This window comes from Chaetura pelagica, unplaced genomic scaffold (assembly GCF_000747805.2).
Source record: "Chaetura pelagica isolate M959 unplaced genomic scaffold, ChaPel_1.0 scaffold27, whole genome shotgun sequence".
NCBI classification, from domain to species: domain Eukaryota; kingdom Metazoa; phylum Chordata; class Aves; order Apodiformes; family Apodidae; genus Chaetura; species Chaetura pelagica.
The window spans coordinates 1,132,653-1,157,525 of record NW_009954020.1 but is presented as its reverse complement, the minus strand read 5'-3'; the positions used below and the strand labels follow the sequence as shown (position 1 = coordinate 1,157,525).

The 24,873-nt window shown below is 42.0% G+C and overlaps 1 pseudogene; it reads right to left on the bottom strand.

Annotated features, from left to right (window-relative positions):
* Positions 1-1,066: 1,066 nt before the first annotated feature.
* Positions 1,067-23,531, bottom strand: LOC104392844 (annotated as a pseudogene).
* Positions 23,532-24,873: the final 1,342 nt, after the last annotated feature.

Below are 24,873 nucleotides of genomic sequence, written 5' to 3'. Positions count from 1 at the left end.
AGAACTATCTGTAGCTGTATCAGTTGGGTAATGAGAGGCATTGTCAACAGATCACTAAGCTGACCTAGCATAATTTCAGCTTAGCTGATTGGCATTTAATAGCTTTGATGATCACTTGCTGAAAGCTTGCCATGTTATCTGTGTGCCATGCTGTCCTATACTCAAGGTGCACAGGTATTTCTCAGGCTCACCTACAAAGAGGAAAAAAGAAACTACAAATTGTCTGTGAGAGGCTCAGCGCAAACAATGTGATCTGTCATGCTCTGGTCCCAAGTGATGGCTACAGGCCTACATCACTACCATGGACAAGAAGACCCAAGGAGAGTCTGGACAAGTCCTTTGTAGTAGAGAGAACATAATAAAAAGATGGAGCATCAGTGCTGTTGTTAAATCCTCATCAAGAAGCCTTTGTTAAGTCCTTTCCTATCCAAAGTTTCTATTATGCTTGTGATCATACTATTTCTATTTTCCTTTCGAAGTATAAGGGAATCCAGAGAGAAATAAAGCAATGCAAATACTCATCTGGCTACTTTTTCCTGTCTGCATATGTGTTGAAAAGTATGATATCATTTGGGTTAGAGGCTGGGCTGAGAAAAATGCATTTAGACCCAGCGATTCTCCACACCTCGTATTGCCATAGTAGAAAACTTCGATCAGAGTACTCTGCATCTGTGTCCACTTTGCTCTCCTCACATGAAGGCAGCTCAGGGTACCTCTGGCTGTGCTCCTGGTAGCTGACACATGTGATCTAAAGTTTCCCTAAAGGGACAAAGAGGATGGAGTAAAGCTGATCAGAGCTGTGCTGCCCTGGCTTTGTTTTACTCACAGCTAGTGCATGGTGCAGCTTCGCAGGGCTCTTCTTATTCTCTCCATCTTTTCCCCTGGGGTCCTTTGGTCATGCCAATCATTTAAAAAGAGGATAAAGGCAGCTACATAAAGGCAGTCAGGGAGGGGTATTGTACCCCCCAGCTATTTTGCCCAGCGAGAGACAATTTTCCCCACACAGTTTTGCTCCTCTAGGCACAGTGGAACATGCTTTGATTTTCCTTCCTTTCTGAACTCATAATCATCTGAAGTCAGTGACATTGGTACAAATTAACACCTGGTCCCTGTTTCTAAAGAAGAGAAAACATACCAGGTGGACATTTAGAAAAATCGATTCCCATGATAAAGCCAAGGATATTAAAAAGAGAGAGAGAGAAAGAAACACACAAAGATTAGAGAGCACAGCTCTCCCACAGAAGCAGACAGAGTGGCAGCCAGCCATTGTTCCGAAAGGCAGCATCAGCACCAAGAATCAGATGACTAAGCTCCTGATAATGAATGAAATATTTTTACTATGCTGAAAAAATTCTGGCACTGCAGGACGACTCAGGATAAAGGAAGCAATTTGAAGGGCCTTTCTGAAGGACACCATCAGATACCCTTATGCTACAAGAAATTCCAGTACCCCGAAGAGAAGCAATGGTTCTGGGTTTTAGCAGGGGTAAAAGGATACAGGCTGAAATTAGTGTGAACGTGATGGACTTTTTTCTTCTAGAAAATAGTTTTTGAGCTAGAACTCATTCATTAAAACATACGAAATATATGAAATTTCCCCCTTGATCTTTTATATTTCAACTTGTGGGCTAAAAATTTTGCATTGCTACTGCAAATAATTGGTTCTTTAAAAACATATTGTGCTGCATTCTCTAAAAAGAAGAGTTACCAGAAATCTTTTTTAATTCAAACTCTCCTTTTAATACAGCCTAGCATGTGGACATGTTAGGTATCAACTTGGGGTCCTGGAGGGAACAGCATCACAGAATCACAGAAATGCAAATACTCATCTGGCTACTTTTTCCTGTCTGCATATGTGTTGAAAAGTATGATATCATTTGGGTTAGAGGCTGGGCTGAGAAAAATGCATTTAGACCCAGCGATTCTCCACACCTCGTATTGCCATAGTAGAAAACTTCGATCAGAGTACTCTGCATCTGTGTCCACTTTGCTCTCCTCACATGAAGGCAGCTCAGGGTACCTCTGGCTGTGCTCCTGGTAGCTGACACATGTGATCTGAAGTTTCCCTAAAGGGACAAAGAGGATGGAGTAAAGCTGATCAGAGCTGTGCTGCCCTGGCTTTGTTTTACTCACAGCTAGTGCATGGTGCAGCTTCGCAGGGCTCTTCTTATTCTCTCCATCTTTTCCCCTGGGGTCCTTTGGTCATGCCAATCATTTAAAAAGAGGATAAAGGCAGCTACATAAAGGCAGTCAGGGAGGGGTATTGTACCCCCCAGCTATTTTGCCCAGCGAGAGACAATTTTCCCCACACAGTTTTGCTCCTCTAGGCACAGTGGAACATGCTTTGATTTTCCTTCCTTTCTGAACTCATAATCATCTGAAGTCAGTGACATTGGTACAAATTAACACCTGGTCCCTGTTTCTAAAGAAGAGAAAACATACCAGGTGGACATTTAGAAAAATCGATTCCCATGATAAAGCCAAGGATATTAAAAAGAGAGAGAGAGAAAGAAACACACAAAGATTAGAGAGCACAGCTCTCCCACAGAAGCAGACAGAGTGGCAGCCAGCCATTGTTCCGAAAGGCAGCATCAGCACCAAGAATCAGATGACTAAGCTCCTGATAATGAATGAAATATTTTTACTATGCTGAAAAAATTCTGGCACTGCAGGACGACTCAGGATAAAGGAAGCAATTTGAAGGGCCTTTCTGAAGGACACCATCAGATACCCTTATGCTACAAGAAATTCCAGTACCCCGAAGAGAAGCAATGGTTCTGGGTTTTAGCAGGGGTAAAAGGATACAGGCTGAAATTAGTGTGAACGTGATGGACTTTTTTCTTCTAGAAAATAGTTTTTGAGCTAGAACTCATTCATTAAAACATACGAAATATATGAAATTTCCCCCTTGATCTTTTATATTTCAACTTGTGGGCTAAAAATTTTGCATTGCTACTGCAAATAATTGGTTCTTTAAAAACATATTGTGCTGCATTCTCTAAAAAGAAGAGTTACCAGAAATCTTTTTTAATTCAAACTCTCCTTTTAATACAGCCTAGCATGTGGACATGTTAGGTATCAACTTGGGGTCCTGGAGGGAACAGCATCACAGAATCACAGAATCTTAAGGGTTGGAAGGGACCTCAAAAGATTGTCTAGTTCAACCCCCCCTGCCAAAGCAGGGTCACCCAGAGCACATTACACAGGAACATCTTCAGGCAGGTTTTGAATGTCTCCAGTGAAGGAGACTCCATAACCTCTCTGGGCAGCCTATTCCAGTGCTCTGTCACTCTCAGAAGAATGAAGATTTTCTAATGTTTACATGGAACCTCCTATGTTCCAGCTTGCACCCATTGCCCCTGTCCTATCACTGGGCATCACTGAAAAAAGCCTGACTCCATCCTCCTGACACTTGCCCTTAATGTATTTGTAAACATTGATGAGGTCACCCCTCAGTCTCCTCCAAGCTCAAGAGACCCAGCTCTCTCAGCCTTTCCTCATAAGAGAGATGTTCCACTCCCTTCATCATCTTTGGGGCTCTACACTGGACTCTTTCAAGCAGTTCCCTGTCCTTCTGGAACTGAGGGGCCCAGAACTGGACACAATATTCCAGATAGGGCCTCACTAAAGCAGAATAGAGGGGGAGGAGAACCTCTCTTGACCTACTAACCACACCCTTTCTAATACACCCCAGGGGGCCATTGGCCTTCTTGGCCACAAGGGCACATTGCTGGCTCATGGTCATCCTCCTGCCCACCAGAATCACCAGGTTCCTTTCTCCTACTGATGCATGGTTGGGACTGATTCACCCATATAATTCCACCATACAGAGGCCTGATTCTAACCAAATCCCAAACTTAGTCAGGACTGAGATTCCAGTCCAAGGTTTGCTCTTGTACTTGCAAACTAGGGTATCTGCTCTATTAATTTAGTGATGTGATTTTAAGTGGTGTAAACAAAGTTGGGATTGGGTTTAGAGGTCAAAATTTGTGCTCACTTCCTCGAAATTTGATGATTTTTTATTCCAAAAACTGGGTAAGTCTAAACAGCCTTAGATTTCTTGCACTAAATATCAAATCCAAAGTCCAAGGTTTCAGCGGGGACACAGCATCTATAAAGCCTTCATTAACTGTGCTGGGAAGCTTTGAAGCTCCGCTGTGCAACTATTAGCTGATCTTATTTAACAAACAGTGCTGCAGGGCTATGTGTTGCTTGTGACTGAGCAGGTGATGATTTTCTCTTCACTGCCACCAGTCAAGGACTTTCCACTACCAGGACTCAGGCTCCAGCTCTGGAGTCGGAGGTCCAGGTAGTAGCAGGGGAAAAGGGAAATGTTATCTCCATTGATTTCTAGTTCAAAGAAAGCTCTCTGCTTTCACACTTCAAAAAACACAGACTATCAGATCACCTCACAGCCAGGGTAATAGGTAGGTTTGTATGATTTCATGGTTAATGCGATTGTTATTTTTAGTGCTTGTAGGAATAGAAACTACTCAGCTGGCAATTCCTTTTCTGTATTCTCTACACTCTTTTTTTTTTACTCTTTCCAAATCAATGGCCTGCTAATACAGATGAGATGATTGTTTTTGCTGATTCACAGAGTTAAAAACAGACTGAAGTCCAGTTTTTCCTTACAGATGGAAGCAATTGTACATATGAGGCTATTGTGTACTGACAAAGAGCAATAAGTTATTTTGCTTATTTTCAAGTAAGATGTCACATTTTAGAGACCAGCTGTAATGCACCAAATAGCACATGCGCATCCTGGTTTGGGTTGTGAAGCTCTATCTTCAGATGATGGTCATTCAATGAACATGTAGTAAGAAATATCTCTTTGTGCAAAGATAGGGTCAGGCTCTTAGAGGTATTAATCATGACACTGGTACTGCAATTAGAATAGGGCTTGAATACACCTGAAGGTGACTTCACAGGAAGGGGGCAGGAAGACAAACAGGATATAAGGTAGAGAAGGTTAAGAGATTATGGCTAGGATTAGAAGTGCTAGGTTATGTAAAGCAGGAGATACTCAGCAAATTGCAGTAAAGAGAGGGAGAGGAAGGATGTTACAAGAAAGAGATGCTAAAATTGATTCTATATAATTTCAGGCATCTCTGATTTTTGTGGATTTCACTATGAGCCTGATATCCAAAGGAAATTAATAAATGCTACAGTCCTCAATTAAGATCTTCCATGCTTAGCAGGAAAGGTTGGAGGGTTTTATTTTCCATTCCTTGTAGACTGATCAATATGGATCACACTGTCCCTGTGGAATCCAGGAAAGGTAGGATGCACCAGTTGTAAACTTGCTAGCAAAGGATTCCAGAAGTCTCAGGATTCATCCAGCCCCAGTGAAATCCTCCTAAATGTGGCATCTACTTACATCTAAAAAAATCCTAGAAGGAACACAAATAATATCTAGAACACGTAATCACATTGAGAAACTGGAAAGAGACACATTTCTGATTGTTGTGCAAATGGTTCCAAGACTTGCATAAAAGCACTAGCTAACATGACTACACAAACCCTTTGCTAGCAAAGGCAAATAAGGATTTTCTGTTCTGTAGTCATTGAGTCTTTGAAGCAGTGGTAATCTAGGCAAACCAAGTTTTGCCTAACATCCTGTTACAGATGAAATAAATATGCCTAGAAAGAAAACACATAGAACACACATAGAAAGAAAACATATAAAACACTTTTTTAGGGAGGGAAACAGAGTAAGAGAGAAAAAGAGCATTACATACAACTAAAAATGTTTAATACTTTTCAGTGTCTATGGTCTGGCAGCTACTTTCAGAGATTAAAATTATTGCAACAACACAGCCAATCTGTCTCAGAAAGGTAAGATAGTGTAAGAAGTAAAAGCATAACATTTTAAAGTGAAGCTAGGCCTTTTGCATTCACATCAGGGAACTACCCAGTGGTACACACATCTGAAACCTTGTTAGCCTGCATGATAGCTACTTATCTGACTGAAATAGAGTACTGTCCTGGTGCAGTTTCTGATGGGAAGAATATCTTTTCATACATAGAAAGCACCTCATAAAATGATCTTGCAGCAAATTTAACAGGCCAAAGAAATTTTATTTTTTTTTGCACAGCACGTAACACAGTTGTGGGTGTGGAGCACAATGCACTGAATGGGTTGAAAAAATGTTTGGCAGATGTATAAAGGAGCACTGCAGCTCAGTAAACATGATTATTGGAAGAAATCTCCCAGGTTGCTGACTGCTGGAAGGAGGGATGCCAGGGAAAGGTCACCTTGCATAGAAACCATACTCCTTACATCCTTTCTCCAACATGAGAGCCATGGCTCTGGGCTAGGTGAAGTCTGCCTCATGTGCTTCAGTAGTTATGCTGGTATCTCATCAGCTGCTCCATGTCATGTAGCTCATGAAGACTATTTGGAAATGCCATATACCAGTTTGTGGCCTTTGTCTTTCTCTGCTCCTACACTCATTGAGGCTCAGGAGACATCCATTTCTCTGGTCTTCAGCCACTATCTAGTCCACATGATTAAGTGTTTCAATTCATCATAGCTGTTAACTTCACAGTTTATCTATAGGATGATCGTAGTTATAGCTTCTCAGGGTAACAGATTTCCTCCTTAATACAGAGGAGAAAAGGGAAACAAGGAGGCGAAATTAGTGGTTATATAGGAAGCACACTGGTATTTGTCTCCTCAAATACATATTTTAAAAGCCACTGCTTTGATGAACTTGTCTGACCAACAGTGGTAAAGGAGGTTGTTCTAGTCAGCACTTTCTCTGGACCACAGGACTGTGAAATTAATTGTATTGGAAGAAAGGGCTGCAGATGTAGAACAAAAACTTAGTAGAAGGCAAAGAGTCTCTCAGCACCTGAGATTTCAGGGGTTTCCTCCTTGTTTCCAGATCTAAAACCCCTGCAGCTGGGTCCAAAAGGAATGGAGGAAAATAAGATGTAGAGGAGGGGTTAGGGAAATTGCCTTTATCTTCATTCTCAGTCTTCAGGGGAACAGCTCATTTTGGGCTTTCCTAACAGCTATTATTCTTCTGAAGAAAACAAGAGAAAGATAGTAAATCCTTCCTTTTCCCTCACCATGAACCAACTGCAGTTTTTGTTTCTCCATGGTGCCCAATGAATATGGAAATATTAATCCTGAAAGTAATGTGACATAGTTTCCACTCTTTCTCCTACACACATTTCCATTCTATCAGTCACTCTTCGCAAACTTCTGATCCAACCTAGCATCTGAATTATCTCATATCTGTGATATATAAAAGCTTGAAAATTGTTATGCAATGCTGGATTTGACCAATATTTATGTCACTGACTTGACTACCTCCCTACACATTTAGTTTGTGCTTTTTTGAAGTAGCAAGAGTGATTGAAGCAACTTGATTCAAGTCTCATCTGCATTCGCCTTGTGCCATCATCTCCCATATGTTTACCCCATCCTGGTGGTCTAAAATCCTCTGTGATACCGGACAGCTGTCAGCAAGCAAGAATGTGTTGAGAAATAATGTGCATGAATGGAACCACAATCTGTTGCTCATATACTTTAGTCTTCCTTGTTTAGTGTTTCTCCTTTTTTTTGAGCCACTTCCATTTTTCCTGCATTTCCAATTTCCATTGCAGAGTGGGCTTAGGTCTTTCAGCTTCCCTTGCCTGAATAATCTGCCATTCTTACTTCTTTCACATTCTCTGCTTGCCAATTCTTTCTTCAGGCGTTCTTGTGCAGAAGGTCAATACTCTCTTTTCAAGTTAAATTTCCACACAAGCACACATATATGCTTACGGTGCAGTCTCAGATCTATGGTGAAAACACCTCTTTACTCTTCTCCACAGTCCATTCTCTGCATTAATTTCCATTAATCTCTGTCCCTGCAAATTTTTCTCCATAGTTACTCTTCTATTCCTTTCTCCTCATCTCAGACATTTTCTAGACGTAACTGAGTGATAGAAATGACGTGTTCTCATTTCACCCTACATATTTCTCAGTAAGATAAACAGAAGTCATCCCTGCCTGAACCACCCCTATTCTTGTACTAGGAAGAGCCTCTGTGTGCTTTGTCTCTTGAGGACTTCAGGCCAATCTGATCCCTGGGATGCATTTGATGCAAGAGAGCTGGGAAGAGGCAATCAGGACTTTGCTTATAGAATCCAAGGCTCCAAAATGTGGCTTTGGCAGCTGCTATAACCTGCTTGCCGTAAGGATGTTGTTCCTGCTGGGGAATGGAAGCAGGTTAGATCAGCATCGAATTTGCTGTTGGCATCAAAATGACCTCTGCTAGCCTTTTATCATTACAGAGCTCTCCTTCAATGAGGAGATTCTCCATGTGGGTGTTGCAGTCAATTGACAGCTTTGTTTCCTAAAGGAGCAGCTCCAAGTGAGAATCTCCCTTTATAATTATTCTACTCTTGTTCTTCTTCCAAAATCTGAAATTAAAATTCTATGTTACTAAAAATGCTTTATACAGTACACAAGGAAATACCATGTTCCATTTCTCCTTCCCTGAAGGTATTTGTCCCCTTCCCCACTCCTCTCCTGCTCTCTTCTTCTTTTCTTTGCACCTTGTCTTGAGAGATAGGAACTCACTGCTCATTATGCAGCATCCTGACTTTCTGCCAAAATCTTTGTTTCTGTTTTACTTGATCCTACTTTGCTGTGGTAAGTTTTTCTTCAGCTGCAGCTTGTGAGCTATGAATCTTTTTTTGCCAAGTGCAGAGTTCATACTTTCCCTTGATTTACTGGCAGTAAAATATTGTCTGATCAGATGTCTTAACACAATGCTATCCTCATCTAAGGATGACATTTTTACCTTTCAAAGAAAAACAGAGCTTTGCTTGAAGATAAAAAGGCAGAGAGCTGAAAAATGTAAACAGAGTTTAGATTCTCTTATCACAGTTAGAGAAGAAAACAGAGGCCCTATATAAGGAAGTCTGCAAAACCACTTCCCATTTCACAGGACAGGATATGCCAAAGAAATTATACAGCTTGGCACAAAAAACAAAGATAATTTCAACTTTATTTAAATACTACAAGGACATTTAAAGACATCTCAGGACATAAATCCCATTTTGATTACATTCTTCAGCTTTCCTTTAATGTTCATCTTTTTTCTGGGTAGAAGGGGAAACTAGTGGGATAGTCAAAACTTGTGGTTTGTAAAAATTATGAGCATCCTGTAAGCAGGTCTGGAAATTAAAACCTTACTTTTCTTCCCCATGCAAGCCTAGAGAAAGAAGCCATCATGTAAGTTTCTCCCCTTTGCTTTGCTGGAACCCTTTTATGGCTCATGGCTGACCTGGAAGATGAGAGGTAATTTAAACTCTAATTGTCTCAATAAGAGCCAAGCAAAGAAAACAAAACTATATTAAAACAAACAGTCTGCAGCCACTGAATCTATCCCCTGTCAGACTTATCACCCGGGAGACACTGATGGATGGGTCAGAATTCAAATACTGTAGGCTAGGATCACTGATGAGAACAGTCCCTGCTGGCTGCTGAACAGACGGGCACCCTCAAATCTCCACAGCTGTGCACGTATCCTCAACTGATGGAAATCAGCACTTCTCTGCAGGAGTGAATGAAGAGATACCAATATTCAACAGCTGGGAATCCAGCCTATACGATTTTCAATTTGGGTTAAGCTTAGGATTCACAAGCATTGAATCCAAGAGAGGTCCCTCAGGACTTTGCCATTTGCAAATGCCAGTAAAAACCACGCAAGTGTCAAGTAAAACCACACCAGTGCAGACCCTCATGTCTTGCATCCACACAAGGTTCACAAGAGAAAAGACAACTTGAGAGAACTGTAAGAATTTAATTAGAAATGCAATCCTATAGGCATCTAACCTGTTACGTTAGACGGATGAGTAATGATATTAAAAGCCAGTAGCTTGTGTCCCACAGGGAGAAAAGAGGGAATTTTGTGCTGTTGGGGAAAAAATACATCTGTTTTCCATTAGGGAATGGTTCTGTAATGTGACACAAAGAACTGTGTGTGGTTTTGTTCATCCTTATATACTGGTTTTAATTTTGCACCTACAATGAAAGCTCTAAAAATCACTGTGTTAAAAGAGTAAAGGCAGAGTGACAGAAAACTCGAGGAAAAAGAATTTACACACAAATCACAGGCGCTGCCTTAATCTTATGCTTCTTGTCTACACAGTGCGAAAAATAATTCAAGTCAGGGAACATCCCAGTTAGGTCTACAGCATACCTGATATATTTTGCTTATAAAACCAGCTTATTAATTTTTATTCAATGCCAAAACATAAATTGAATGTAAAGCACAGCTCTTCCATGTCCTAAAAAGATTATGTTAGATGCCTTGCTAAACTCTGCCAACTCCTGAAAATCAGAGGGGGTAGCATTTATCCACAGGGTCCACATACAGAATGCTGATCAGTTAAGTCAGTCCCGGAATTATGATCTGGAAATGTTAAAGTGTTCTTCCTTGTTAGCATACAGATAATAAAGTTGCAATAAATCTTCCAAATATTACAAAATCTTCCAAAATAATCCACTGACTGCTGACTGCAGAGGAGTTCAACTTGATAACCTTCAAAGGTCCATTCCAACACAAACCATCCTATGATTCTAGGATTCTGTGAAATATTTGTATGGCTCAGGCACAGTGGGAGACCTTCAGTTGTGCACCCCTGCTCTATGGTCCCATTGGAATTTTAAAATAATCCAATGATTTTTGAGAATGCAATAGAGCTGTTTCTCCCAGGTGTGCAATGCAATGACTGCAGAACACTCTGGATGTACCGTGGCTAAAGCTGTGCAGATTCAAGTGGCATTTTCAAAGATGTTTAAGACATGAGTCAGAGTTGAGAATCCAGATCCTCTAGGTAAATTTTGATTGTTTGTCTCCAGGGGTGGCATTATTCCAGCCTGTACCCAAGGACACAAAAAAGGAAAAGGTCCTTGAAAAATACCTTCTCCAACCTTGTGTGATGCTGGGCACAATCCAGTTCTTAATTATCTAAGGAAAGCAGTTCTGATCTGAGGAGAGAAAAGGACACTTTCCAGAGAGAAATTTTCAGGACATAGTTACACAATAGCAACCAAAAAGGTCATCACAGGGCATTGACTGGTGTTTGTTCCTGTGCCTTTCACTGAACAAGCTTAAAATAAGGTTAGTTTTATATAAGTAGTAACTCAGCCAATTAAAAAAGAAAACTAAAAGAGCCCTGTTCACTGCCACCTTATCACGTGAGGGAACTAATGCAGAGATCTTATTGTAGTTCAGTGATAGCATCTTTGCTCCTTATGAAGTCAGCCAGTTACTAGAAACGACTGCCAAAAATAAGTCCTGTCTCTCATAGGCAAGGACACAACAACCCTAACTGGGACAATGGAGACAGGCTGGAGAGTCTGAAAAGTGAAAGGAAGAGAGCAATGATCAAAACAAGTTTGTTTTGTTCTCACCACTGGGTGTGTCTTCGAGTGAGGAAGTAACTTAGTTTAACATCCCAATCAGCCGAAAAAACTCAGCTTTAAGGTAATATTGAAGTTCAGTTTTTCACATCCCTGTGCTCCTCCCTTACACCCTGTTGCATTTTCATAATTAACCAGCAGTCTTACTTCAGTGCTGGTCAGACTGGTTAATTTGATGACCAAGGCCATCTTCCTTGTGAAACAACTGCTGTAAAAAAGCTGGGTCCGCATATGTGCCCACACATGTTCTCTTCCCATTACTCCTCAAACACCAAATGTGGACAAACATGAAGGAGAAGCTCTCTCTGGGAATTTTGAGGGACTAAACAGCCTTGTAAAACAAGCCAGGAAGGTGTCTTATTACGGAGGATAAGAAAATAATCGGCCGCAGAGTCCACTGTCCTTGTTCCCAGGCCTTTTTATCCAGCTCAAGCACCACTGCATAGGGAGCACCAGCACTTCCACAGCTGCTGTGCTGACCTTTCTTGAAATACATCTCACCTCACAGACAGCCACCTTTTTGTCTTGAATCTGCACAGAAGTTCAGGCCAAAAGACATAAGTCTTTACAAAGTCCACAATGGTAATGATTCTGCAGACACTGCCTGGAATCAAAGGAAGGACCATGTATGATGTCTTTTACCCAGTTATTTCTTCACAAGATTTTTGGAAAATGAGTATAATTCTGTTAAATTTTGAATTAAATTTAACTGTCCAAGGGAGACTTCTGGGGACTGTTTGCGTGTAGGACCCTGGAGAGCTTTGTGACCAGCCAAAAAACCCCATTGTTTTCTTCGAGACAACGGCCTGTGTATGGAAACTGCACCTAAAAGTTGTAGTTTTCATCTTCTACAGTGTCTCTTCAGCTTTCTGCTTTTGACAGCTGCTAGAAGTAAGGTGGCACATTATGAAGTTGCACATAGAACTGTGAGGCCTTTACTTCCCTCTACTTTCTCAGAATGAAAAATAGAAATTACTATGCTGAGATGTGATATCTTATATGGTCCATTGCTGAACAGTGGAAGTGGGAAGTGCTACTCCTGAAAACAGGACCACATCATGCAATGATAGTACGTGCAACACCAAGGGCAGTACCAAACCCAGAAACCCTACAGATTTTAAGCACTTGACACAAATAGTCACCTGAGACTTTGCTTACTACTAGATGCTTTTTTAGGCAACACCCAAGATACTGCAGGTTTCATTGGGGTGGAAGAAATAAGGCAGAAATAGGTTAATCAGAGTTAGTGGGTTAAAAATAAAACCGCGCAGTTTGCGCAGGTGCTCTGTCTTAAAACAGGATGTGGGGTGAGCTGTGAACATCACCAGAAATGGCTCTTTCTTTGGGCGGTGCAGAGAATATAGACTCTTTAGCAACTTGCCTATTTAACCTGTGTGGTTTCCTGAACACTTCTTTTATGTGACTTCTCAGAATAGTGTGCAGGTCTCCAGATAGTTTTGTTCATAAATATAGGACCATCCCCTGTTTAAACTGCACAGATAATGATCAGGGACTAAACCACACCAAGACAGATTCCTTCTCTGATTGCCATTTCCAGAAGTCAGTAGCTTATTTTTCTTGACAGTGCTGCTGATCTGCAGGTTGGATATGTTTCCAAATCCAGTTACCTTTTCTCTCTCAGTTAAGGTTTCATGTATTTAATTTCCTATTTTTTCACTATGAATTGGAGCTCACATAAAATTCCATCCCACCCCTCTTGGTTCAGGCACTGCAAGATCTCTAACAAGACTGCAGTAGTAATTTAAAAGAAAACCCATTATAACCTTTACATCCATAGGATCATTCACTGTTACCAGAAAGAAGCAGTCACTGAATGACAAAGTTTATTATTTTGTTTTACTAGTGTATTTAATCTAAAATAATTCAGCTGCTGTGCAGCAATCACTGCCATAAAAATGCAAGCCACTGAGATTTTGATGTTCTACAGCAGGGAATGAATCCAAACACATCAATTCTGTCTATTTTTCTGTCCTTACACCGAGCTTAGTGGAGCAAAGAAGTCCTATCTAGAGGATCTGAACCCTCGTGCCTCTGACCTGAAAGAAACACTTAACAACAACACTAACCTTTGTGTTGTTTTTACTGAGAATGTATAGACAAGTGGGTACCAGGACTGTGAAAGTTCATCCTTAGTCCCTTCATCCCCACACTCCTTTTATATTTTATTTAGAATATAAAATGAACATAACTGATACCCCAAAAATTTACCAGACTGTCTATAGTGATCCTTTTCCCATTCATGATGGCTCTCTCAATTTCATCACATGCACAGATATATTGTGCTAACCCTCTGCTACAGCCTGCCTGTGGAATAAGTTTCACCACTGTGAAAGTTCTCACACTACAATGTCAAACTTCAAGCAGATAGCTACTACAGATTATATCATTATTTCTTATCTTTCCCACTTTTTACTGCAATCCCTAGTGTGAATAAAATACCTAGCAAAAATGTATTTTTGGTGGCTGGGAATATCTGGGGTTCTTAAGTCTTACTAGTTTTGTAGTTTTGAAGAACTATACAACATGGTTGCAAGATAGGTGACCTTCTGCCTCTGAATGGAACAGGTCTGGCAGTTTCTCAGCTCTCTCCGTGGTAAAAGGGCATGTCTCACTTTTGATCATCACAGAATACTACCCACACACTAATCTAGGAGTTTGTAAACTCCTTGGTAAACAGTGCTGTGTTTGTAAGCACCAAGTAGATCCAAAAGAATTGTTGCTTTTCTTGTTCACCCTCAAGGTAAACCTTATTGCTAACAGCAATGCTGTGAAAATTCAATACATTGACAGAGCAGTTTTCACTACAGAGTACTTTACAACCTAGAAATTTGGCTGTGGAGAATCTGATATGTCATTACACAGATTTCTGGCTGGAGAGGGAAACGTGGCTGGTCTGAAGGGAAATGTTTCTATCAGTGACTAATAAGGACACTTCAGAGCACCAAATTTCACACGTTGATCAACAACTTTCTCAGACAGCAGAAATGCCAGAATTTTTTTTTCTGCAGAAGGCGTTGAGGTATTTTCAATGGTCATAGCCTTGGTCTCTGTTTCACAGAAGGCATGACACCTTCAAAACAGCCGCCCTCCATGCCTAGAGGAGGCCTTTGGTCTGGGGAAGGAAGAGATGTACTTTATCACTGACATTGTTTCCAGCTGTATTTACACACCCACCACTCCCTGTTGTGACTCAGAAGTGAGCTCCATCTTCTGCGTTCAAATGCAGTGCAGAGTCTTGAAGCAGCACATCAATCCAGGGAAAGAAGTGCAGGAAGTTTTCTTAATGTTTGCATGGGGAACAGTTAAAGACTGACTCACAACTCACAGAAATCAGTGGGGATCTCAGAGGGACTGGACTGAGCCATAAGCAAGGAGAGGTTCTTTGTATCATAGAATTTTCTTGATTCTTGTTGAGTAGTGCTCATTTATTTTTAAATGGCAACAGCTCCCAACACTTGACTATTTACACAGCTCTTGTATCAACAAATATTTTATCCAAAGTGCTGCAGTAATTAACATATAAATAAACCATGTCTTCTCAAAGCTGGTGGCACGTGCTAACGTTTGCCAACACAAAGCTTAGTGCAGCAAATATGAGGAAATTCCATTTCTTCATTTTTTTAGGCAGACTGTTGCTAAGACAGGTCATTAACAAGTTGTAGAACCTCCAGTTGTGATCCATATGGCAGGAACTAACATCTATCAACCACATCCGTTTCACCAGCCTAACCAGAGCTTTTGCAAGGATTTTTAGGAATGCAGGTTACATGAAATACAGAGATGTAGCCACAGCTGATGTAATTTGGCACAGTTAGAATCACAGAATCATTTAGATTGGATTGGACCTTTAAGATCATCAAATCCAACCATTAACCCAGCACTGCCAAATTGCACCACTAAAACATGTCCCTAAGAACAACCTCTACGGGTCTTTAAATGCCTCCAGGGATGGCAATTCCATCACTTCCCTGAGCAGCCTGTTAGAGAGCATGACAACCCCTTCACTGAAGAAATTTGTCCTAATATGCAATCTAACCTCCCATGAGCTTTCCTCTCAGGAGGTTCAATCAAGAGGACTCAGCTTTTGGTATTGATCCTCCTCTTTTCTCCAGCTTTACTTCAGAGGATTTAATCCTTAATTGTCCACATTGTAACTCTAAAGATATCAACGTGTGTCATAGATTAATGCCGATCATGTCACTGAGAAGAGAGTTAGAGATGTCCTATACATAGAAATCTAAATCAAACCTGTAAAGGATCAATTAATTCGATAAAATATTACAGACTTCAGACCTTTGCATGTGAATATATTTAATAAAATAAGCTAATATAATAGAGTAGAAGCTTACTCAAGACGGACACATTTCTGCTCTGTATGGTCACAGGGAAAAGAATGTTTGATTTACAGATCTTCCAATGGAGGTGTGGACATCCCTGTGGTGGATTTAAATTATTAAGTAGTTATTGGTGGATGCTCTTTTCATCTGTAGATGTTTAGAGATATTCCTCTTATCCTAGAGGTCTGGGACACAGGAACTTGAAAGCCTCTGGAATAGCAGCTGCAAGGAAACTTCCCTGAAATAAAGTCTTTGCACTGTTCCTCTGTGCCTGACAGAAACCTACCTCAGGTCAATGGAAATGAGTCAGAAGATTAGGTGAGAGCAGAGAGACCATGGGATAACATGATTGCAGGGGCACTGCACTAGAAGCTCTTGCTCTGAATATGTTTTTCCCAGTATCCTTCCCAAGCTGAGGAGTACTTTGCATCCATTACTTGCCATCCCTGCCTACCCCAGTATCACAGATTTGCAACAGTGAAATATTATACATTTTACACTTTTTTTAAAAGAGAGAACCAACCTTCATTCAGATATGAGCTATAGTTAATCTATTCACCTCATTCTAAACAGAATTACAACCAGACTACTTGCATCTCTGCATCTCTGTTAGCTTTAACCCAACTAAGTCTGTTATCAGTGCATAGGAATTCTGAGCTGAGTCCTCTCATACTGGCCACACTCAGTCAGGATTCTAAAATCCTGAAATTCTGACTATCTCACATGGGAATAAGAATTGCTGAGCCAGTTTTCCTACAGCCTTGTGTGCCTGCTTAACACAGTGTTGTGACAGAAGATGGCCTGATCTGTGATGGCCACTTGCAGAAGCAACGATTCAATGTACCAAATTATCAGACACTGAAAAAAGAATAAGGAACCTATGGTGGATTTTAGATAGAATTATGGTTTTGACACCATAAAACCTTGCCTTATCACTTCTTTGCCTGAGGCATAATGGAAACATATACTTTTGTTAGTATAGCACTTAAGATACCCAGAGATGCTACCATCTTTTTCTGGCTAGGTGTTCTACCACGAGTCTAAGTTTTGCTTGGACCAAGAACCAAGTGTTAATCATAGAATCATAGAATCATAGAATGGTTTGGGTTGGAAGGGGCATTAAAGACCTAGTTCCAATCCCCCTGCATGGGCAGAGACACTTCCCCCTAGACCAGGTTGCTCAAAGCCCCATCCAATCTGGCCTTGAACACTTTCAGGGATGGGGCATCCACAGCTTCCCTGGGCAACCTGTACCAGTGTCTCACCAACCTCACACCAAAGAATTTTTTCCTAATGTCTAAATTAAATCTCTCCTCTTCCTGTTTTAAACCATTCCCCCTTATTTTCTCAATACAAACCCCTGTAAAAAGTCCCTCCCCAACCTTCCTGTAGCCCCTTCAGGTACTGGAAAGCTGTTATAAGGTCTCCCCAGAGCCTTCTCTTCTCCAGACTGAACAGCCCCAAATTTCTTGCACTTGGCCTTAATGGGGATGAGGATGAGGATGGGCTACTCAGACATATTGAGAACCTGGTGTTTAACCCAAGACATGAGCTTTAATTTCAGAATCACTGTTTAAAAACTAAAACTAAAAAACAGAACAACAGAAACAATAATAGAAATAATCTTTTACTCTTTAGTAGTTAAAAGCCCTTTAAGGAAAGGGAGATAATTCAGACCTTTTTTTAAGATTGTTTCTAATGTTTCATCATTCAGAGCATTTAAGTTAGTTTGGCAGCACAGACCAGAATCGACCATTTTCACCTTTTTTTACATTTTGACCATTTTTTTACAAGAAATGTACTCATTTCTTGGTGACAGAGACAGCCTCTCTCTTTGCCTGTGTTCCTTTAGATCTTGCCTTTTTTCTTTTTTCTGCACTCTGGTGTTGCTGCAAGCATGGTGAGTAGGCAGGTCGTGGTGCTTAGGACCTGCCCCCAAAATGTCAGGCTGAAGAGAGCTGAATACAGATCTGCCTTGTCTGAGAACTGAAGAACATAAAAGGCAGCCATGTGCCCTCCTTCTTCCCCTCCCCCTCATAACAGCTGCTTTTTAAAATGGGAAAGTGAATAATTTCCATGGTACTCAGTCTGATAACTTTGGAGTACATCTTTAGGTGTTGGAAAGTCTGAGCTGCAGAGGTAGTTTCAGGCTTATGTCAAGTGTGCCTTATAGAACAGCTAATGTAGGTGCTCCTATGCCCTGTGCTGTGATTTCTGCCTTTCCAAACACAGATCCCTCAAGCTACTGCATGCAGGATGCAGACAGGTACCATTTGAGGACCTCCTGGTCCTTTTTAAAAATGAAACCTGAGGGTCAGTGCCAGGCATTGCAGAGGATATGCATCAGTTTAGGATTCAGAAAATTCACTCAGAGAAGCATTGTGGCCCAGCCAACTGCAAGGAGAAATAAGTGTTACTGACTGATGGGCTTGTCACACAGCCAGGTATAATAATGTTCTAGTTCTATGTGGAAGCAATGTTTTGTGAATGTTTATTTTCTTTCCAGTACTTTCAATTTTGATATTCCAGGGAATATTTTGGATGACAAATGCTTTAGAGAACGGTCTTCCCTGAATAATAGAATGGATTCAATTGACAGAACACCTAAATTTGAATACTGAGAGCAAAAGAAAACATAAAGAGGCAAGACAGAAAAGTGGTGGGAGGCAGAACACAGAGACAAGGGAGGGAAATTGCATGCCAAGGTCACATAGCAATACAGTAGCTAAGCTTGAAATAGAATTCAATGCAATAACAGCAAAGGACTGCCTTGCTTAGGTATTTTTTTGAAGTTTAACAAGTTACATCTTGTTGATTAAGCTTAAACAGATCTTTTCTTATTTGTTCAGCTGACAGCAATAGCAACTGTAAATATGATTCAGGTTTCTCTTCAGATCCCAAGTGTTTCTCCGTCCCAGCTTATTCTAAATTATCTAGTGCTAGCAATACTTTTACAGTCAGAAAGCAACCAGCAAGAGGTCCTGTTCTGCTGTCTCTGAACCAGTAAAACCTCCCTAGTTGTATTTAGAGATCCACTGATTCCAGTGTTTGCACCATACCACTTGCTGTGGGAAAGAAGACCATTGCATCTTTCCAAACTAAATGGGCAAAACTTGTGAGACTTTTGGCTGGGAACTGGAGCTGCTCCAGTCTCTATCAATCCAACCCCCGAGTCAGGGTTCCAGGAGTGCTCTGACAGGCCCTGGTCCAGGATGCTGAGAGCCCACCTACCCCAAGGCAGTGATGCTGGAGCCTGAGGGGAAAACAAAAGACAAAATAGCAATTTGCTTAATTATAGTTTATTTCAAACCTCTTGTTTTCAGATGGTCTGATAATACAGTTATCCATCAGCCAGGTATCTCTTTTATTTGAGCAGGGAACTGGAGAAAGCATCTGAGCATACTTCATTTGAGAGGAAGGTGGAGCTCCTGAAAACATTTTCTTCAAAGAACAGAATTAAATCTGCATTTGATAAAGTTGTATCTTACTCTTTAAAGAAAAAAAAAAAAAAAAAAAGTATCTGAAAAAGTAAATGGAAAACTGTTCAGAAATCTTCACTGAAGCTTTAAAAATTGTTTCTTCAATATTACAGATGGAGTGAGACCAAGATCTATGCAGTTAATTTCTTTCCATTATAAAATAGGAAGATATGTTATTCAGTTTACTGTGGTCACCAGTAGAATTTTTTGTTTCTTGTAGCAGCTGGTTTGGATTCATGCTTTGCCTGCATTCAATTCATACTACCTGCTGGCTTCACAGGATCAGCTTTTAGTACTTTCAACTGAAACAATTAATCCGAATAGCCATAAATCACAGAATCACAGAATTTTTTAGTTAGAAGGGACCCTAAAGATCATTGAGTTCCAACTCCCCTGCATTGACAGGGACACATCCCACTAGAACAGACTGCTCAGAGCCCCATCCAACCCGCCCTTGAACACCTCCAGGGATGGACCCCTCACATCATCTCTGGGCAGCCTGTTCCAGTGTCTCAGCACCCTTACCCTGAACAATTTATGCCAATCTTTAATCTAAATCTCTCTTTCAACTTCAAACCATTACCCCTCGTCCTCTCACTGCAAGCCCCTGTAAAAAGACCCTCCCTAGCTTTCCTGTAGGCCCCCTTCAGATACTGGAAGGTCACTATGAGGTCCCCTTGGAGCTTTCTCTTTTTCAGACTGAACAACCCCAACTCCCTCAGCCTGTCCTCATCAGAGAGCTGCTCCAGCCCTCGGATCATTTTCGTGGTCCTTCTCTGGACACATTCCAACAGGTCCACATCTTTCTTTCTGAGGATTGGGTTAGGGATCAGTTGAGTAATCTGGACATCCATAAATCTATGGGTCCAGATGGAATGCACCCAAGGGTGCTGAGGGAGCTGGCGGAGGTCATTGCTAGGCCACTCTCCATCATCTTCAGTAAGTCATGGGCAACAGGTGAGGTGCCTGAGGACTGGAGGATAGCAAATGTCACTCCAGTCTACAAGAAGGGCAAGAAGGAGGACCCGGGTAACTATAGACCGGTCAGCCTCACCTCCATCCCTGGAAAGGTGATGGAACAACTTGTTCTTGTGACTATCTCCAGGCACATCAAGGACATGGGGGTCATCAAGAGCAGTCAGCATGGTTTTATCAAGGGTAAATCATGTTTGACTAACCTCATAGCCTTCTATGAGGAAATTACTAGGTGGATAGATGATGGTAGAGCGGTAGATGTGGTTTATCTTGATTTCAGTAAAGCATTTGACACCGTCTCCCACAGCATCCTTGTAGAAAAGTTGATCAGGTATGGGTTTGGTGATCAGGAAGTGAGGTGGATTAGGAACTGGTTGAAAGGAAGGAGTCAGAGAGTTGTAGTCAATGGGGCAGAATCTGGTTGGAGGTGTGTGACTAGTGGAGTCCCACAGGGGTCGGTACTGGGACCGGTGTTGTTCAACATCTTCATCAACGACCTGGATGAGGGTATAGAATGTACCCTCAGCAAGTTTGCTGATGACACTAAGCTGGGAGGAGTGGCTGACACACCAGAAGGCTGTGCTGCCATTCAGAGAGACTTAGATAGGTTGGAGAGTTGGGCGGGGAGAAACATGATGAAATTCAACAAGGGGAAGTGCAGAGTTTTACATTTGGGGAAGAACAACACCATGTCCCAGTACAGGTTGGGGGCTGAACTGCTGGAGAGTAGTGTAGGTGAAAGAGACCTGGGGGTCCTGGTAGACAGGAGGATGACCATGAGCCAGCAATGTGCCCTTGTGGCCAAGAAGGCCAATGGCATCCTGGGGTGCATTAGAAAGGGTGTGGTTAGTAGGTCAAGAGAGGTTCTCCTCCCCCTCTATTCTGCATTGGTGAGGCCACATCTGGAGTATTGTGTCCAGTTCTGGGCCCCTCAGTTCAAAAAGGACAGGGAACTGCTCGAGAGAGTCCAGCGCAGAGCTACGAAGATGATTAAGGGAGTGGAACATCTCCCTTATGAGGAAAGGCTGAGGGAGCTGGGTCTCTTTAGCTTGGAGAAAAGGAGACTGAGGGGTGACCTCATCAATGTTTACAAATATGTAAGGGGTGAGTGTCAGGGGGACGGAGTTAGGCTTTTCTCGGTGATGACCAGTGATAGGACAAGGGGTAATGGGTGTAAATTGGAGCATAGGAAGTTCAAGGTGAATATCCGAAAAAATTTTTTTACTGTGAGAGTGACAGAGCACTGGAACAGACTGCCCAGGGAGGTTGTGGAGTCTTCTTCACTGGAGACATTCAAAACCCACCTGGATGAGTTCCTGTGTGATGTACTCTAGGTGACCCTGCTTTGGCAGGGGAGCTGGACCAGATGATCTCTCGAGGTCCCTTCCAGCCCCTAAGATTCTATGATTCTATGATTCTTGTGCTGGAGGCACCAGAGCTGGATGCAGTGTTCTGGGTGAGGTCTCACGAGGGCGGAGCAGAGGGTCAGAATCACCTCTTTTGATGAGCCACTAGTACCCCCAGGTCCTTTTCCACAGGGCTGCTCTCAAGCGTGACCTCTCCCAGCCTGTATTCATATCTTGGGTTACCTCAGCCCAGGTGCAGAGAACCCTGCACTTGGCCTTGTTGAACCTCTTGAAGTTCACCTGGGCTCACTTCTCCAGTTTGTCCAGGTCCCTCTGAGTGGCGTCCCATCCCTCTGGTGTATCAACTGCACCACCCAGCTTGGTGTCATCAGCAAACTTGCTGAGGGGGCTCTCAATGCCACCATCAATATCCTTAATGAAGATATTAAACAACATTGGGCCCAGCACTGACCCCTGAGGGACACCACTTATCACAGTTTTCCATCTGGTCTTAGAGCCGTTGACCACTACCCTCTGGACGCGGCCATCCAGCCAGTTCCTTATCTACTGAACAGTCCACCCATCAAACCCATATGTCTCCAGTTTAGTGAGAAGAATGTTGTGGGGGACTGTGTCAAAGGCCTTGCAGAAGTCCAGATAGATGACATCCACTGCTTTTCACTGGTATACTGATGTAGTCACCTCGTTGTAGAAAGCCACTAGGTTGGTCAGGCAGGATTTCCCCTGGTAAAGCTGTGCTGGCTGTCCTGGATCACCTCCCTGTCCTCCATGTGCCTTAGCATGTCTTCTAGGAGGATCTGTTCCATGATCTTCCCAGGCACAGAGGTGAGGCCAGTATCACAGTATCACAGAGGTGATAGGTCAGTAATTCCCAGGGTCCTCCTTTCTACCCTTTTTAAATATGGGTGTAACATGTCCTTTCTTCCAATCACTAAGGACTTCACCTGACTGCCATGACTTTTCAAATATCATGGACAGTGCTTTGGCAACTACATCCACCAGTTCCCTCAGGACTCTGGGATGTATCTCATCAGGTTCCATGGACTTGTATATCCTCAGGTATATCTTCAGGTTCCTCAAATGGTCACAAACCTTATCTTCACTTAGAGTGGGGGGGACTTGGTCTCTCTGGTCTCCATCTTGTGGGCCATCAACATGAGAGTTGTGAGGAGAGGGGTTGCCAGTAAAGACTGAGGCAAAAAAAATTGTTGAGAACCTCAGCCTTCTCCTTGTCTGTTGTTACCATTTCACCATTGTGGCTCATCAGGGGTTACACTTCCTTTAACCTTCCTTTTCTGGTTTATGTACTTGTAGAAGCCCTTCTTGTTTTTCTTAACATCTCTTTCCAAGTTCAGTTCTAGCTATGCTTTGGCCTTCCTGACCTCATCCCTACATAACTGGGCAGCATCCCTATACTCTACCCAGGATACATGTCCCCTCTTCCACTGTCTGTGTAGGTCCATCTTGCCTTCCGGTTTGACCAGCAGGTCTCGGCTCAACCATGCTGTTCTTTTACCTTCCTTGCCCGATTTCCTATACCAGGGGATTGAGACCTCTTGCATCCTATGGAAAGCATCTTTAAAGATCTGCCAGCCCTCTTCTGCTCTCTTGTTCCTGAGGGCTGTTTCCCATGGCTTCCTGTCTACTAACTCTTTGAAGAGCTGGAAGTTTGTTTTCCTAAAACTCAGAGACCTGACTAAGCTTTTTATCTGCCTCTTACCCCTTAGGACAGCAAACTGCACTAGTGCCTGGTCACTGCAGCCCAGGCTGCCTTCAACTTTGATACCCTAATGAGTTTACTTACATTTGTGACAATCAGGTCCAATAACGTATCCATCTGGGTAGGACTGTCAATTTCCTGACTCAAGAAGTTGTCATCAAGGCATTCCAGAAGTCTCCTGGATTGCCTAAAACTTGCCATGCTACTTTTCCAACAGATGTTAGGACGGTTAAAATCACCCAGCAAAATGAGAGCCTGTGATCACAATGTTCTTCAAGCTGGAGTAAGAAGGCTTCATTGATAGGCTCCACTTGATTGGGCAGCCTGTAATAGACTCCAGCCACTAGGGTCCCTTTGGTGTTTCGATCCCTAATTCCCACTCATAAATTTACAACTTGCTCATGGCTATTTTTTAGGGACAACTCTTCACACTCTATCCAATTCTTTACACAGAGGGCAACCCCTCCCTCCTTCTTCCTGTCCTGTGCCTTCTGAACAGCTTATAGCCTTTGATAGCCATACTCCAATCATAGGATTCATCCCACCAAGTTTCTGTAATTGCCACCATATCATAGCTTTCCTGATAGCTTCCAACTCCTCCTGTTTGTTGCTCATGCTGTGTGCATTTGTGTAGAGGCACTTCAGCTGGGCTGCTGGCCATGTCACCTTCTTAGAGGGACACCTTTTTATACCTTTGAGGGTATGTCTCATCATGGGGATGTTCAGGTTTAGATCTGAACTTGATGCCACAGAGGCATCTGTTGAAGATGGGCATGCAGACTAGCTTTCCTTCATCCAAAAAATCCTTGCAGTTTTGTGAGTATTGTGAAACCAAGGTCTCAAAGAACAAATTTTTAATGTTGTTTCAGTGGAACATAGAGGTTTTTCAGTATATGTGCAAAATATCATATTGCTTTCATTTAATTGCTGAACCATGAATTCTGTGAGTCAAATTTCACATACTCCCACGTTAGAAAATGTACCATATAATCTCTCTTCATCTCAGCTTCTCCATCAATCAACTGGCAATAATAGCAGCTGATTTAGGAGTACTGTGGACTTTAATTAACATGTGTACAGCATGTTGAGATCCCTGAAGAATAAGATGCTTTAGAACATCAAAGAATAAACAATGACATTCTTTGTCTTTTGTCCTGGAGTCAAGATACTTTAACATTAAGCTTCAGACCTATACAGGATACAGAGGGAACCCTTTGCAGCACTACGTAAAATCAAACTGTGCCTCTGCCAAGAAAGCAATATAAAAGAAATTCAAGAGCACACATTTCCTATATTCTCAGTATGAGAAAAGATTTGTGCATGTTTTCCCACTCCCTGTCCTATCTCTAATCATATTGTTGCTGAAATATTTAGCTCAGGACTACAACAGAGTGATCCTCATTAGCTCCTTAATGCCAAGGAGTGATGTTTGAGATTCTCACACTAACATCACCAGCAATATCCATCTGATAAATCTCAGCTGTTCTCTGGATGGCCCAGAGGCCTGCCCATAACCCTTACAGTATATACCCTTAAAGCAGAC